The sequence below is a fragment of the Euprymna scolopes genome, chromosome 2 (assembly GCF_053919585.1).
Source record: "Euprymna scolopes isolate OS-2025 chromosome 2, ASM5391958v1, whole genome shotgun sequence".
Classification (NCBI taxonomy): Eukaryota; Metazoa; Mollusca; class Cephalopoda; order Sepiida; family Sepiolidae; genus Euprymna; species Euprymna scolopes.
Window position 1 is genome coordinate 151,136,896 of NC_136483.1, and position 11,149 is coordinate 151,148,044.

General features: G+C 33.9%; 1 pseudogene; it reads left to right on the forward strand.

Moving 5' to 3' along the window:
• Window positions 1–7,899: 7,899 nt before the first annotated feature.
• On the forward strand, window positions 7,900–8,037 carry LOC145242308 (U2 spliceosomal RNA; annotated as a pseudogene).
• The last annotated feature ends 3,112 nt before the right edge of the window (window positions 8,038–11,149 follow it).

Sequence of the window (11,149 nt, forward strand, 5' to 3'; positions counted from 1 at the left end):
AAGAATTGCATTTGGTAATATTCTCTCTCTCTCTCTCTCTCTCTCTCTCCTCTCTCTCTCTCTCTCTCTCTCTCTCTCTCACACACACTCCAAGGAGTGTGTGTGTATCATGCACCATGTCCTTCATACCATTGTTTGTGTTTGACAACACATAGAGGCAAGTTTCCATTGAGAATGTGTATAAGAAAAGTTCTTACAAAGTTGAGTTCACGGGAATATGTTCAACAGAGTCTAAGTAAAAAAAAAAAAAAAATGTTTACGTATGTGAGAGTGTGTGAACAGGGAAAAGTTTTACATACCAGAGTAATGTGCTGGTGTGTGGGCGCACGAATGTTGGCGAGATGTTTATCGAAGCAGCCCCTCCCCTCTTCCTCCGTATCAAGGTCTGGGGCATGTCACTGTTTAGGCCAGCTGGATTAAAGAGATTCTGACACACCTGCAGAGGCACAAACTTTGTGAAAAATATTGAATAATTCAACCCCCTGTCTTTCCAAGCTTATAACTACTCGAAAAATGTAATTCAAACCCTAATTTTGTTTTCAATTAAAGGAACAAGGACCAAGGTTTCATTAAAAAAAACAAAAAAAAAACAGCGTGATTAAAAAAAAAAAAAGGTTTTAAACTTCGGACTTTACAGGTAAATTTCTAAAAAAACACTTCGTTTTTTTTTTTAATTTGAATATATTATTTATTGATCTTTTATCTTCAATTTGTGATACATAAAACCTTGGTGAGTAAATTAATTATTTACTTTTTAATAGACATTTCAAAATGGAGGGGGGGGCGTGAATTAAAAAAAAACGTTTGTCTAAAATATTATATTAGGTTTATTGGAAAGAGCATAAAATTTCGCATTGACCCTGAAAATATCGTAAAAATAGAATCAATAGAAAAAGTTTGATAGATTTTTAAAGTTTAAAAATTGAAAAATACTGAACTTGTAAAATTGAATTAATTTCATTAGTTTTTTTTTTTTTGTTTTTTTTAATAAAAAAATAATATTTCTATTACTTTTTAAACAACTTTAGTAGTTTATTTTGGAAGTATAATCCATAAAGAAAATAAACCACCCACTTTTAAAAGAGAAATTACGAGTTTTTTAATATTTTATTCGCAGTTCGTGTTAGGGGTGTCAAAAATTCCTACAAAAATTCTGATACACCTAGTGCCTCTGCAGCCTTTTTTTTTTTTTTTTTTTTTTTTTTTAGTAATCACAATACTAACACCTAGAGTTTTTAAAGGGCGAACAACTCGTGTCTAGAAACGCCCCCTCATGTGAGTCTTTGTATTGTAGAAAGAGAGGTGAAGCTACATGATTCAATAATGTCGGACGTCTCGGAGTTAACGTCCAACAGAATGCATAATATAACTGGTATTATTTGTGAGTAAGAATCATGTTTAAAAATGTTGTGTAAAATGTTGTTTACAGTTTTTTAATATGTTGTTGTAAAGTGAGGAAGACATTATACAACTGTTCATTGCTGAGTTCCACTTAAAAAATGGCTACTCCCATTTCTTCTTATGTAATCATAAGGGGCAGATAACTCCCGGGCATTATTTCAACAAGTAGATAATTTTTTTTTCTTATACAGCTATCAACTATAAATAAATGTTTCCTTCATTATTCGTCTTTATATTTATAAGTGGGATCTTTACTAAGCACAGAATTGTGTGATAAAATAACCCAACTCCATTGTTTTTAGTCTCTATTTCTAACGCTTAAATTTAAAATGGAATCTTTAAAATCAAAAGACAAAAATTATTAAATGATAATTTCATACTTGTAATTAAATTGAGGGAAGATTTTTGGTTACGTCTCAAGAGAGAAAAGATCAGCGGTTAAATGAAGCGTTGTAGAATGAGTTGGCTCACTGGTGGTCTCCTGGCCAGAAAAGAGAAAGAGCCTAGTTCACACTCCCTTTTATCAACTTCAGTTGTGTATTCAGCTCACCTGAAAGATGGCCTCTGATTGGATAAGCCAAAAAGCAAGTTAAATGCTTGCACCAATCAGTGCCAAGCTTAAAAATTACACAGATTCAAAATCTGTTAAAGCTGCTACATGTACAGGGTTTAGTATTATTTAGATTATTCAGACTACTGTGCTCATCAAAATTTTTTTTTTCCAAAGGTTGGGTTATTCTGCAAAATCTACGTAAACCAGTTTACAACCAAGAAATCAATATGTTGTTTTTTTTTTGTTTTGTTTTTTAAAAAAAACACATTTAGTTGCTTATATTTACTAGTTTAATTGAGAATAAATGATGTTTGCACAACGTTTTGGTTGATGTAACCTCTGATTCAGTAATCTTTCTGTACATGCATGGAATTTCGAATGCATGGGAGTAGCGTTCACTCTGTCAGCTATGATAGGGTAGAAGTTTTAAGTAATTTGCAATTGTATTTTGGGTGTTGCATGCACTGAGGATTGAATCTAAGTTCCACTCTTGTGGAGCTTACAACTTAACTTACTAACTACTTTATCCACTATGCCAAGGGTCTTTGCAGACAATTCTCATATTACTTTTGGAGCCTTAAACCTTTTTTTTTTTTTTTTTTACAAGCTTACAACTATTTATTACTACAGATTACTATATATATATTAGCAGGAGGGTTTTGTCTAGGTGTAAAATACGCTAAAATAGGATACTTTAATGTGTCCAGATTTCGTATATATTATTATAGCCGTGATTTCAAAGGTAAAAAAAAAAGTATTTAGGTGCAAACATTCAGAATCAGAACTGAAACTATAGCATTCAAAGCTGGTGACGTTAATGCTGTACCAACGTGACACACGAATAAACCAATTAAAAATAAACTAAGATGAATGTACAAAATGTCTAACGATCTTTTAAATTTTGACCTCTTAAAAACAATTTTAACCGGCTAAGGACCCATAAAAGAACACCCCATAAAAAATCCAATCATTTGAGGCCCCTAGCATCGCTCTGCGAATTTTAGTTTTGGAGGAGATAGTTTGAAAATATGGAGACAGACAGACCCATTTATATATTAGATTATTAAATAAAGGTTCCATTTGAAATTCCATGCAGATTCCTGAGTTCAATAGACAGATTTCCAAGTTCGACAAAATATGCCTGTCGAAGGTCGGAGGTTATATCATCCGAAACGTCCGATTAATTTGAATAATAAAAATTATCAATCTTCATGTCGAAAATTCAGCAACATAATGTCCAGGGTTTGTTGCTGACTCTTACTGGCGAATTTGTCATTCTCACTGTCAAGAATAAATGATTTGTGGATTGATAGAAAGCCAGCAATGTCTAGGACTCATGGGTCAATCGATATTTTTGAGAGTATTGTATCTAGACCCCATTGAGTTGTGTGGTATTAAATAGCTTTCGTTATTTACCAAGAAAAATACACATGTTCACTGAATTCAATCCTTTACCGTCGAATTTTATTTTCAAGTCGCCTTTCAAAAAACACCTGTATAGGAAATATTTCTTACTCTTATGGCTTGCCAGCCCAATTTGTCTTTAAAGTACAGGTTTATGTATGGTTCAACATTTTGGTGATTTTTTTTTTCTTTATCCCTTTCCCTTGAGTCAAGAAGAATATGAATTCATGATTAAAAAATTTATTGCATAAAAAAATTCTGGTGGTAAAAGGTTGATCATCAGAGGTTCATGGATATTCACGAGTATTAATCGATTGTGATAATTAATTTCAATGACATTACAGCAAAAGAAAAAAAAAAGTTCACTAGAAACCCAACTGTGTCTCTAGTTTATTTCTATTTTTTTTTTGTAGCAATTTTAACAATTGTTTTTTTGTTGTTTTTTTTCCAAAGGTTGGGTTATTCTACAAAATCTATGTAAACCGGTTTACGTCCAAGAAATCAATAATGTTTTTGTTTAAAAAAAAAAAGAAAAAACACAAAAAAAAGCACACACACACACACACATTTAGTTGCTTATATTTACTAGTTTAATTGAAAATAAATATTTTTTAATAAAGGCATTTTTCAATATTTTTCATTCCTTACACACACAATTTATACAAAAACAGTAAAAGGGTCTCATCATAAAAGACTGAAGAATAAACATGTAAAGTTTGGCAATTCTGAATTCATGTATTTATGTGACCCGAAAGAATGGGGGTTCATGTGGATCTCATAGGTTTTCTAATCAAGTTTGAACACTCTGTCCATGAAGAGGTAGGGGATTGATCAGAGCTCTTTCTGCAAGAAAGGGACCACAGACATCAACAAGCTGAACACAAGGGAAATTTGATGTTTTCTTTTTTATTATTAGACTGTTTTATTGATTAATCCATGAAAAAATTAACACCAAATTGCATCTTTTCACCATGAGGATTTGCATCTTTTCGCCATGAGGAGAAGATTTGCATTTTTATGAGTTTTCTTTTACCATGATCGATAATAACGCATTTTTATTAGATCATTTAAATAAATTAGACGTGTTAAAAAGAAAGAAGTTATTTTAAATTAAAAGTTAGTTTTATCTGAAAGCATAGCATTATGTACTAAAACTGAGCAAGAGAAGTAGTTATTAAGCAATGAAAAAATATTTTAGTAGAAGAAAAGGGAAAGTTAGCTTCTCATAGAATAATAACTGTTTAATGTAATTACAGAAACAGAAATGAATGCCCTTTAGAAGGTAAAAGTCTTATTTTGGAAGTTGTGTACAAATACGACGTTATTGAAAGAAATAGAAATCGAATGTGCAAGTTTAATGATCGATTCAGGAACCATATAATCATCTTTTCAAGTACCTAGGAATGATTCTTAATATGACACCAACTGTTGTGATGAAAAGAGAATTACATAGCAGTAACGCAGAAATTTATGTGTGACAGATTGATTTATCTAATCAAATATAGGAAAAGAAATCCAAGTAGAGTGAACGCTAGAATAAATGTGGTCCTTTAGTGACTAATGATTCTAGCTAAGAATAAGATTAATAAATTATATCATATTAAAACAAGGATGACCAATGATACTCATTTTTATCCCACACTTTTGATGGCTTGTGCCCAACTTGTACAAGTTGTAAAATTTATATTTTTAGCAGATAAATTCAAAATTTAGTAGGTTTGTGCAAAAATAATGTTTTTTATCAGATAAAAAATATATATATATATATATATATATATATATTTTTATCAGATATATATATATATATATATATATATTTATCAGATATATATATATATCTGATAAAAAACATTAATTTTGCCACAAACCTAATATCTGTTCTGAAATTACATTTAATCTGTTTTGTCCATGGCCATTGAATGAGAAATCTTTCTAGATTGGATTGAGACAAAAGTCAAATTTGCCTCAAAGTGCCCCTTTGTGGGGAGTTGGAGATCCCTCACATTAAAAATCGGCCTTGTGTCTAACTCTGCCTTTGAGGGAGATAAGTAAATAGGAAATAATTGATGGACAAAAAAAGGAAGGATAAATAAATACCTCACCAAAGAGAGGCTGGTTTGGAAGTCGATTTTTAAAAAATTTTCTGAAAAGTGAATAGAAGTTGGTTCTTGTGAAAACTAAAGAATTTCAGCCTTATCACTTTGTAACCAGAGGGGTGGTTGCTGTCACAATCCTGCCTCATGGGACAAATTAATGTAATTAGGTAGTCGCCAGTCCCTAAATGCAGAGGCTAACTCTAAGCCTCCGTGGCTACACTTTCATCTCTGTCTAGTGATGGACACTTCAAAATGTAACCGAATACTTACTTGATGCTGGAACTATCGCTTTGATGCTCAGAGCACAGAAAATGTGTATGACCCTAAGTCTGGGTGGCAACACTTTTAACTGGTTGGTTGGCCGGCCGTCATGAGACACTGAAGTTGAGTTCTTCTCATAGTACTTTAGTGAATGGCTGGTATATCACTTCTCTCAGTGCAGTCTGGATTGGTTATGGTGTCGGCGCTGTAAATAATTGTGTTTTCAAATCAAAGCAATTCAATAAACGATAACTCAAAGATCATCTATAATATAAATCTCACCTGTCTGTTTAATTGTATGTTTGTATATCTGCCTAAAACTTTCAACAGAGGCGATGGATTTTCACAAGATCGATATTGTTGTGACGCTTGACTCTTCGGACGATAAATATCGAAAAATTGGCTAAAAACATTAATTCCTTCACTCTGAACTGGCCACTTTTCTACAGGGAGGGGTCGGTTTTTTTTGCCGATATTTTCAAAAGTCATCCCCTCTTTTCGATTGTCTAGCCTTAATTTAAACCTACATCACTACAGGTTGGCAATGGACACAACATCAAACACATTACGTTTTTTTTTTTTTCCACATTCTTTTTCTCCTCCGTGGTACGGGTTCGAACCTGCCTGTCTACTACTACTACTTTTTTTTGGGGGGGGGGGGCTCAACACACACCTCCAAACATCCGGGCAACGCTGGGCACTCAGGCTAGTTTTCTTATAAATGAGAATAATTATTCATTTCAGAGTACACTTTGTGTAAAGGAAAGTTAAACTATTCTCAACGGTTTCAAGATGCAAGATTTTTTCAACTTGGATATTTTTCAGATGATTTCTCAGTCAGAGGAGGAAGAGCTTTTTCACTTAGCTCTTTTAGGGAGGATTCCAGCCTTTAGACTAAAGCCTCAAAACTGATACGTTCAATTCAGTCACCAGCAGGCAATTATTTTTTCATCTACATCAAAAAAGTTTTTACGAAACCCTAATTCCGACCACCAATGAGCATTTCTTCCTCGATCAATTAGAGGTTACCCTTTTTCTTCTATTTTCTTTCTCTAAAATCCCTTTTCCTCTCCTCCCCTCTCTAGTTTATTTCTATTTTGTTTTTTCTAACAACTTTGTTTTTTTCCAAAAGTTAGATTGTTCTGCATAATCTATGTAAGCCTATTTATACCCCCCCAAAAAAAACAAAATCAATAACATAGCATTTTTTTTTTTGTTTTAAACATTAAGTTGCTTATATTTACTAGTTTAATTGAAAAGAAATTATATTTTTTTAATAAAAGCATTTAAGTTATTTCTTATCATAGCAAACCTTCCTGTGAGGTGGGCTTGATACAATCCACATGGTCTAATGTGACACCTTCATATGTGTCAAGCTAAACTCCATGTTGCCAAATGTCCATTTTACTTTGAGAAATTACTTTTCTTTCCATATTATCACCATAAAAACATATTCTACCATTTTCCCAAAACCTGGGCTTCCTTAAACCTTGTGTCAAACACTCCACCTAACACACATAACCCTTAGCCTATACTGCCTGGGCATATGCAACAGATTTACACTTTCTGTAATGTTTTCCCAGACCTTCTCCTGCGATCTTAACTGTTGTATATCTACAAACCCAAAAACTCTTATTTGTTCTTACAATGTGACCATAATTTTTAGTCGCGTGCAAGCGACTCTATAAGTCACTCCGTCAGTCTGTCCGTAACACTTTTGTGCTTGGCCTTTTTGGTTAAGATCAAAGGTCTGTTGTTAATAGATGCTGTTCTTAGCTTTTTAAGCTTTTCTTGGCCAAGATCAAAATGTAGTATCTGTTCCGGCAGATGCTGCAAGCTATGACTAGCAAAGACCAGATGTGGGGGTAACCCCACATGCCTGACCATTAACCAGCTCCCATTTCCCACCTCTCGGGAGCTGGTCACCTTTTTCCCTTCCCTCTCCCTTCACTCCTCACATTAAAAAATCGGCCTTGTGCCTAATTTGCTCGGTGGGGGAGCAAATAAATACCATCTGTTCCGGCAGATACTGCAAGCAAAGACCATATGTGGGGGCAACCCCACATATCAATTGTCACTATCCAGCTCCCCTACTCCCCGGGGAGATGGTCCCCATTTCCCCATTACTCATCACATTAAAAATTGGCCTTGTGCCTAATTTGCTCAGTGGGGGAGCAAATAAATATCCTTTTCTTGGCCTTTTGGCCAAGATCAAAGTGTAGTATCTGTTCTTACTACATGCTGTACTTATGTTTGTAACTTTGTGATATAAAGTGGGGAATCACTTTTCTGAATTAATTTAATGTAAAATGATCACCCACTTACAACCAGTCAGTCTCAAAGCCATTCAAGTCATTCTCCAGATCATTCAAGTTGTTTTTGAAGGAGTCCAATTATTTTTTAAGCCTTCAAGTCATTCTTAAGGTCATTCAATTCATCCTTAAGTTCATTAAAGTCATTCTAAGTCATTTACTTTTTTATTTATTTAAGTCATTTCAGCCCAGTTTTCGGTCATTTTAGTTTATCTTTAAGAATTTCATGTCAATCCTACATTCACGCATTCATTCATTACATGAGAGCACATAACTAATGGCTATCGGCCTTGTTTTTTCCTGTACCTTGATATAATCATAGAGTGCTGTGGTCTTTCAAAACTCACCAGTTCTTGTTTCTTGTGATTCTCAATTCTAGCCTTTTCATGCCTGTCACATTTCCTCCCATGTTTTCTTTTTGTGATCTTCCCCTGCCAACTGACCTTACTACCTCAACTGTTCTACATCTATTACCCAAGCACTATCACCCATTCTTTCAATATAGCCATATGATGAAAGTTTCATGTTCTGCATACATCTCCCTGTTAACATTACATTAAAATTTCTACATGTCAGTATAGTCTGGGAAATAGTGAGCAAGAAGGCAATCCCAAAGGCGAGCAGTACGAGAAAGAAAGTAAGTAGAGTAGAATGCCTTCCAGTAAAGGTGTGGAATTTTGTTGATGTCAGTTAAAAGTATTTACGTTAAAGGTGCACATTCCATTAAAGTACTTGTGGATCAAACATAGGAATGCAACATTATGGTGATGGAACCGGGGCTCGAACTTGGTAGACAGTGTGGGACCTATTAGATTGGGAACTCTTTTTTTTGGATCCTGTCAGAGAGAGAGAGAGAGAGAGAGAGAGAGAGAGAGAGAGAGAAAGAGAGACCAGATGTGACAACGATGCTCTACTCATTAGTGAATAATGTGTTTTTAGAGATACAGAACACTGGCAGATGTGAGAAGTTTATTAGCATGGTTGATGGAGCCCATCTTCTTTGCAGCAGCCTTGGCAATGTCTTCTATATATTTATTCCAGTTCACGTTGCCTGTAGATGTTAGGTTGAGGAGTTTACATGATTTTTAATTAAAAGTTAGTTTTATCTGAAAGGATAGCATTTTGTACTAAAACTGAGCATAGAAGTTGTTACTAAGCAATAAAAAATATTTTAGTAGAAGACAAGGAAAAGGGAAAGGGAAAGTTAGCTTCTCATAGAATAATAACTATTCAATGTAATTGCAGAAACACAAATGAATGCCCTTTAGAAAGTAAAAGTCTTATTTTGGATGTTGTGTATAATGCAACATTATATGACTTCATTTTAATTAAAGGATACCATTTTGTACTAAAACTGAGCATAAAAGTAGTTATTAACCAATAAACATTATAAATTAGCGTTAATTATTTTTTATGTTTTCATCTTAAATATTATTCGCTCAACATCTCAGCTGATGCAACCTTTGACCTTCAAATGTATCTTGTCGAATTTTGGAAATCTTTCTCTCAAACTCTGGAATCTTTCTGTCAAATTCAAGAATCTGCACAGAATTTCAAGGGTTCTGTTGAAAATTCCATTCAGATTCCTTAGTTCGATAGAAACGTTCCCAAGTTCGACACGATACATCTGAAGAAGGTCAGAGGTTACATTGGCCAAAACATTGTCAAATAATACAAATTTACTTTTACTAATTGCCAACATAACAAGAATGCTAACAATACAATAAGTCCAAACCATTATGTAGTGGAGGCCAAAAACAAATATGTAATGCTTACCTGTCATTGGCCGGGATGCAATGAACTCATTTTGGTAATTTTTATTTATTTGCACATATATAGGCAAATTCTATTATATTCTTGAATTTAAAATGAGTTAGCTCCCTTGCCGAATTTTAGCTGATTATATAAAAACGTTTCATATTTATAATAGAAATTGAAATTAAAAAAAAATGCAATTTTGGAATGAAAAATAATTTTATTTTTTAATATACTAATTTTAAAAAATTAGTAATCGATTATTTAAGGGGACAGTTTGACAAGAACTTGTTTACATTAGACTTGAACGCTACCATACTGTAGTTGGTTGGGAAGCAGGTCAATGGATAGTATTCCACAGGTGGGCAGTTCTAAGAAAGAAGCCTTGTTTGTGGAATCTGCATTTAGATTTAGGCACAGGTAGAGAGTAGGGGAAATTGTTGATAGTTGTTATAGCTAGTTGAACATTTTTTGTGAAAGTTTGGTAAGGGGGGGGGGGACTATGATATTTTCTTTGTAACAGGACTGTTTTTTCTTTTTTGTTGAGATTAATCATGAGGTGGGTTTTTTTCCTTTTTTGTTGACATTAATCATGAGGTGGGGGTAAGATTGCTTCTCCTTGACATAGAAAATATCTGGCAAGGTATAAGTATATGTGCGTTATATGTTTTGTAGCGCGTGTGAATAAATAAATGCTCACATGTCATGAATCATCATAAAATTGCAGCACTGTTGTGTTTCAATTCCTATTATGAATAGTCATATGTACTGGATTCTTTTTACGTAAAAAGTAACCAAGTATGATGTTATATAGTCAATAAAATAGTACAACAATGACAAATGGCTTTTTGCATGCATGTGGAACTCTTTCGTTTGCCTGCTTTCCAGTTGACTACAATCTGATTGTCTTCAAGTCCAACATAAACAAGTTCCCCTAATTAATCCAATTTACAAAATTCCCACTGCTTATGTTTACTACGCTATAATCACATTGACTAATGTATACCCATTAACCCTTATCCGTTAGTGGCCTCCGGGCCTTGATAAGTGATGATTCCTGTGTAAAAAGACAGAAGCAAAATTTAATTTGTCAGCTTAAATGCTACTTGGGCTTAACTTTGAAAATCCAACAAGATAACTACAGGGTGGAACGATAAAATTGTCACCCTAGAAAATTCCATTTCCGTTTGATGGAAAGCGGTTATCTTTTTTCGACCATCTACTAATTGGCCAGTTGTGTACAAATCCCAAGAGCGATAGGAGCCTTCTATCATGTCTGAAAGTGATACAATGTTCAACAAGCGAGATTGGAAATGCGCCGTTGTACAACTCATGCTTTCTACCGATCCAAGTTATGACAACAGGAC